This window comes from Ascaphus truei, chromosome 8 (assembly GCF_040206685.1).
Source record: "Ascaphus truei isolate aAscTru1 chromosome 8, aAscTru1.hap1, whole genome shotgun sequence".
Lineage (NCBI taxonomy): Eukaryota > Metazoa > Chordata > Amphibia > Anura > Ascaphidae > Ascaphus > Ascaphus truei.
The window spans coordinates 28,625,121-28,632,107 of record NC_134490.1 but is presented as its reverse complement, the minus strand read 5'-3'; the positions used below and the strand labels follow the sequence as shown (position 1 = coordinate 28,632,107).

General features: G+C 46.0%; 1 protein-coding gene across 1 annotated transcript in view; it reads left to right on the top strand.

Moving 5' to 3' along the window:
* Positions 1-4,354: 4,354 nt before the first annotated feature.
* Positions 4,355-6,987, top strand: part of LOC142501294 (uncharacterized) — a 210,523-nt gene continuing 207,890 nt past the window's right edge. Inside the window, exon 1 of the mRNA XM_075611022.1 lies at positions 4,355-4,592. The gene's annotated coding sequence lies outside the window, so the exon portion shown is untranslated. The remainder of the gene's footprint in view (positions 4,593-6,987) is intronic.

Below are 6,987 nucleotides of genomic sequence, written 5' to 3'. Positions count from 1 at the left end.
CGAGGGATCCCTGCAGTCCCATTCAAACTGTGTTAATCTGATGGGCCATTAAGAATCTCACAGAAATGTTGAGGCATTTACTGTGAGACTACCCCAGAATTTCCCAGGCAAGAGTTCTAATACTGGTGGCTGCATCTGTAACCCTATAATTATATTGTGATATTCTGCAGAACCCCAACCCTTTCTAATAGCGCGTCTGAGAACAGATGCATTGTAAGGAACCCCGACCCTTTCCAATAGCGCCCCTGAGAACAGATGCATTATAAGGAACCCCGACCCTTTCTAATAGCGTGTCTGAGAACAGATGCATTATAAGGAACCCCGACCCTTTCTAATAGCGCGTCTGAGAACAGATGCCTTGTAAGGAACCCCAACCTCTCTAATAGCGAGTCTGGGATCAGATGCATTATAAGGAACCCCGACCCTTTCCAATAGCGCCCCTGAGAACAGATGCATTATAAGGAACCCCGACCCTTTCTAATAGCGCGTCTGAGATCAGATGCATTGTAAATTCGTCTGTTTCTCGTGCAATTTTCAAATGATCTGAAAATGTTAGGAATGCCCGGGAACCCTGTTTGAAAAGCACTGTTGTAGAGGCTGTGTAACACAGAAGGCAAAATCTCCAGGCAACACATTTACAATGTGTAGGAAGCTGAAAGGTGTTACGTTACTGTCTGCAAGTTAGGATATGAACCCGCAGGGCAGAGGTAGGGAGTGATACGCCGACCATGGCCTGGGATCACAGTCCTAGAAATGCATGGGTAGTGATGTCCGGGTCTAGGCAGGCGGCAGGCAAGAATGGTCGGGTCCGGTTCCGAGGTTGAGGCAGGCAGTAGACAAGAATAGTCAGTTCAGGTTCCGGCATCAAGGCAGGCGGAAGGCAAGAATGGTCATGTCCAGTTCCAGGGTCGAGGCAGGTAGTAGGCAGAATGCTCGGGTCTGGTTACGGGGTCGAGGCAGGCAGTGTACAAGACAGGGAGGGTCAGGTCACAGTTCTGAAGTCGAGGTAGGCAGAGAAAAAGGCATAGGTCACGACAATCGGAGTCAGAGAGGCTGACTTCCTGTTAGGGTGGACATCTTAGTTGAGGCAAGAGCGTTCTGGTCTATTGGCCATCTTGGCTGCAGAGCGAATCCTCAGAGCACCCCCCTCCCCCCCTTCTGGGTGACAGAACATGGTTTCTCAGGATGGCGGCGATGAAACGCCTTGACCAGGGTAGAAGCGTGAACATCTAGAGTCTATACCAAACTGCTCTCTTCAGGACCATATCCCTTCCAGTCCACCAGATACTGCAGACAACCTCTGGTCTTACGTGAGTCCAATATCTGCTGCACCTCATACTCCAGTTGACCATCAAGCACTACTGGTTTAGGAAGTAGTGAATAAGTAGAAAATGTATTCCTCAAGACAGGCTTCAGGAGCGACACATGATAGGTCAATAGAATCGTCAAGGTAGGACAAACTTGGCCGCCTGGGGGTCACCGATAAAGTTGTGGCTTTTCTATTGGCTGCCTGAGTAAGTCCTGATCCGGGAAGCCATATTGTTTCCCCAATTGTCTCGGTAAACTCTGTCAACCCAGGCTTGTCGCTGCAGAGCCAGGGGGTTCCCAGATTAGGTGATATCAAAGAAAAAAAGGCTTTACATACCTTTACATAGTTACATAGTAGATGAGGTTGAAAAAAGACATGTGTCCATCTAGTTAAATCTATGCTAAATTTAGACAACAGATACTTTATCCTATATCTATACTTACAGTATATTGATACAAAGGAAGGCAAACAAAAAAAAACCAGTGACATATCATCCAATGATATCTCATAAGAGGAAAAATAAATTCCTTCCTGACTCCAAGAATTGACAATCAGATTACTCCCTGGATCAACATCCTTCTCATGTTTACTTATTTGGTATATACCTGTATAATTTTCCTTTCTAAAAATGTCCAACCTTTTTTTAACAAATCTATTTTATCTGCCATCACAGTCTCCATGGGTAAGGAATTCCGCATTTTAACTGCCCTTACTGTAAATAATCCTTTCCTTTGTTGCTGGTGAAATCTCCTTTCCTCCAACCTTAAGGGATGATCCAGAGTCCTTTGTACTGTCCTTGGGACAAATAGTTCTTTTGAAAGCTCCTTGTACTGTCCCGAATATATTTGTATATAGTTATCATATCCCCTCTTAGACGCCTCTTTTCTAATGTAAATACATCTAATTTAGCTAGCCTCTCCTCATAAGATAGATTGTCTATCCCCTTTATTAATTTGGTGGCTCTTCTCTGCACTCTCTAGTTCCAGAATGTCTTTTCTATGGAGTGGTGCCCAAAATTGTACTCCATATTCAAGGTCTGGTCTTACTAATGCTTTGTAATGGGGCATAATTATGTTTACTTCCCTTCCATCCATTGCCCGTTTAATGCGAGATAAGATCTTGTTTGCATTTGCAGCTACTGCATGACTTTGGGCACTATTGCTAAGCCTGCTGTCTACAAGCACTCCTAAATCTCCATCAAGGATTCCTCCAATTTATCCCCATTTCATTTGTAAGTCGCCAGTTTATTCTTGCATCCCAAATGCATAACCTTACATTTATCTGTATTAAACCTCATCTGCCATTGACCTGCCCAAGTTTCCAGTCTCCAAGTCTTCTGGATAGAAACTACATGCTGTTCTGATTCTACTACATTACACAATTTATTGTCATCAGCAAAGATGGAGACTTTGCTCTCTATGCCAACCTCAAGATCATTAATAAACAAGTTAAAAAGAAGGGGTCCCAGTACCGATCCCTCAGGTACTCCACTCACGACTTTAGCCCAACCTGAAAAAGTTACATTTATGACAACCCTCTGTTGTTTATACTTCAACCAGTTCCTACTTACCTCCTCAAAGAAACAAATATGGTTAGTTTGGCATGATCTATCCTTCATAAATCCATGCTGACTATTACTAATAATTTTGTTTACCATTAGGTATTCCTGAATATTATCCCGTAATAAACCTTCAAGTAGCTTCACCACTATTGAAGTCAGGCTTACAGGTCTGTAATTCCCCGATTGTGATCTAGCTTCCTTTTTTAAATATAGGCACCACATCTGCTTTACGCCAATCTTGTGGTACTGAGCCTGTGGAAATTGAGTCCTTGAATATTAAATGTAATGGTTTGGCTATTACTAAACTTAACTCCTTGAGAACTCTTGGATGTATGCCATCGGGGCCAGGTGCCTTATTTACTTTAATTTTATGAAACCGCCTATGAATTTCTTCCTCAGTTAACCAATTGTTCATTAATTTAGAGGTTATGGCCTCCTCCTGCGGCACTACAATTGAAATTGATTCTTCCCTGGTAAACACAGAGGCAAAGAATTTGTTTAATACCTCTGCTTTTTCCTTATCTCCAATAATCTGCCTGTCCATCTGTAACAGGGACTTATCACTGTTTGAGAGAAACTGCCTCTAAATCCAGCAGTGTGCTGGTTAATTGCACACAGGCAATCAACCAGACTCCGCCTGGATTATTAGGACTCTTGAGAAAAGGCTGATATGAGAAACAGGAGAGAGATTCCAGAGTTCACAATTGGGCTAACACAGGAAAACAGAGAAGCCTGCACAGAGATACTGTCTTGAGCAGAACAGTGTGCTGAGATCAAGACACCCAGACACCCAGAGACGTATATTTCCTGGACACAGAAGACCCAGGAACCTGTTAGAGACTGACATGGAGAGCCACCTGAGACTTTGGGGTGACAGGCTGGTAAGGGGGATATCCCTCAAGTCCTGCAGATAAGGTCTGGGAAAGTAAGTTAGCCCTTACAAAGGGATAGGGGTTTTTTATTTTGTTGTTTTTGTATGTTTTGCCTGGATAAAGGAACAGGCACAATAAAGCCAAGATATAATTGCACCCAAATCGGTCTCCATTATATGTACCACTGCACACATCTCTTACACCATCTCACACTTTAATGACTGACGTGACAATAGGTCCATTGAATTGGGTGAATGATGTAGGTTGGGGGGCACCTGTAAAAGACATGCAAATGCACTAATGGGTTCTTTGCTGTACCTTGAATGGCACACAGTTTTGTCACGTTTTTACCCACCTTCACCTTATTGTGCTAGGTCTTTTACGCACACACAATGCCCTGCAGCGCCTGTACAGGGGATTTTTAAACCCCAGATTATCTTCCCAGCTGCCTTTCTCTGTGTCCTAATTACAATCACGCTCAGTTTCTGGGGCAGGAACAATTTTCTGTGTGCATTCATGATGCAGTCCTCAGGTTTAACTGGAAATGATTCACAAATCAACTCATAGAGCAAAAAAAAAAAAAAAAAGGCCACGGGAGCTTCCTGGATCGTGATACATTCACCATTTGTGCCAGCAGATAGCAGAGCTTAGAGTAGTTTAGTGGTAAGATTCTAGTTTTCAAGTGGATTCCCTTTTTAATTCCTTCTGAGTTTGGACAAGTCATTGTCGGAATCGGACATTGTGTCACAACCGTTTTCCTGTGACCAAGTGGGCGCCGGAGTTTGGCCACCGAGGAATCCTTCACCGCAGTGTCACTGGATACACAGCCGCCGGCCGTTTCGCCAATAAGGTAACTAAGCTTAAGGGGTTTTAGCGGTTAGGGTAGGGGAGTAAGGATAGGGGTTTTACGTTAATTCATTACATGTTTCTATGTTTCTACTCTTCTTGATTGCCAACCCTACAATTCCTTTTTAGTAGTATAACACACACATACATACATACATACATACATACATACATACATACATACATACATACATACACTGTATATGTAAAAAATATGGCAGAATATATTAAGTATTTTAATCAATCTGGTACACAATGGGATTATCGTTGGTTACCAATTGTCTTAAAAATACAAGAATTGTTTTAATCCTGTTAAACCCTTGACATGGCCTAGTTTACAGGACTGGTCGAATCTGGAGCTAAGGGCATCTGTTTGTGCAGGAAGGGATTGAAATATGGCTTCCCTTACACTAATACAAAAAAGAGAAGAAGATCCCAGACTAAACGGCACTCAAGCCCCTAAATGATATTGGATATGAAATCATTCAAACGTATACTTTATTAGTTACTCTGATAAAATAAATAGCTACAAAATAGCGGTGTTAAACTGGTGTGTACTGACAGATACTCAAGGGAGCTGTTCACTGCAGGGGGAAAACCAGGATTGATACTAACACTGCCTGCACTGGTACCAGGGCTTATGTGTTAGACAGGGTAGATTAGTAGTCAAAAAGAATATATATATCCCCTCGCTGCCGGCACATCTCCCCACCCCCCCCCTATGCTGGCACATCTCCCCCCCCCCCTCCCCTGTGCCAGCACATCTCTCCGCACCCTCCTCCCCCCGCTGCTGGCACATCTCCCCACGCTGCTACCGCATCTCCCCTCGCTGCCTACACATCTCCCCGCCCCTTCTCCCCCCGCTGGTACATCTCCCCACCACCCCCCCCCCCACTGGTACATCTCCCCGCCCCCCCCTCTGCTGGCACATCTCCCCACCCCCCCTCTGCTGGCACATGTCCCCCCCCCCTTGCTGCCGTCACATCTCTCCGCACCTTCCTCCCCCCGCTGCTGGCACATCTCCCCGTGGTGCTACCGCATCTCCCCTCGCTGCCCACACATCTCCCCGCCCCTTCTCCCCCCCCCGCTGGTACATCTCCCCCCCCCCCCCCCCCCCACTGGTACATCTCCCCGCCCCCCCTCTCCCCGCTGGTACATCCCCCCGCCTCCCATCCCCCCTGCTGGTACATCTCCCCGCACTGCTGCCTCATCTCCCCTCGCTGCCGCCACATCTCCCCACCCCCCTCCCCCCCACTGGTACATCTCTCCACGCTGCCGGCACATCTCCCTGTGCTGCTGCCGCATCCGTCTCGCTGCCGGCACATCTCCCCACCCCTCCCCTCCCCCCTCACCCCCTGCTGGTACATCTCCCCCCACTGCCGGCACATCTCCCTCCGCTAGCTGGTACATCTCCCGCTGCCGGCACATCTCCCCTCGCTGCTGGCACATCTCCCTGCCTCCCCTCCCCCCCACCGCTGTTACATCTCCCCAAACTGCCGGCACATGTCCCCGCGCTTCTGTCACATCTTCCCCCCCCCAGCTGGTATATCTCCCCCCTCTAGCTGGCACATATCCCCCCGCTAGCTGACACATCTCCCCCGCACATCTCACATCACACACACAGAGACACACACAGGACATGGCCCCCTCCCTTAGTAGCCACGCCCCCACTCCTGCTCTAACATTTTTGCAGGACACCCGATGGAAACTTAGAATGTCCATAATTTGGAAGGTGAGTCATATTAGAAGCTCAAAATAGTTGCGTTGACCTACAAATCCACAGCACAATGTCCAGTAAAAGTTTAGTTGTGCTACGTCGTGCCGTTTGTGAGATTTCGATGCTTCGGACATACAAACAAACAAACAAACGGAATAACAAACTTAGAAATATAGTATAGATATATATATATATTTTTTTTTAACACACACACACAGCCCTGGTTTGTGTCTCATTGTGTTGTCTTGTACTACTCACTTTATTGCACTGTTTAAACTGCACACCAGCTGCACTGTGTAAGAAAAATACTATTATCCGGTTTCAAACCAAGAAGCAACTTGCCTGAAAAACAAATATTTCTGAAACACTTCAGCACTACAGGGGCCTGCAGCATGACACATTCTTATATAGGAGGAGCAGGAGGCACATGAACCTTTCAGCCCTACTGAGTAGATTGCGGTCCTGCATAACAAGGCACTATCAGCACAGCAGGGTGAGAACACGTCTCCTCCTCATCACTGCTGAGCTGCCTTCTATAAAGTAAGGAACATTATATTTGTCTTTTATACAGTGTTATTTAAAGAAGTTATTTCCTCTTACCCTGTTTATTTTTTTTCCCTGAGACACTTTTGGGGAAGTTACTGGGTTTTAAATCTCCCTCATGGGGAAACAAAATGGCTGT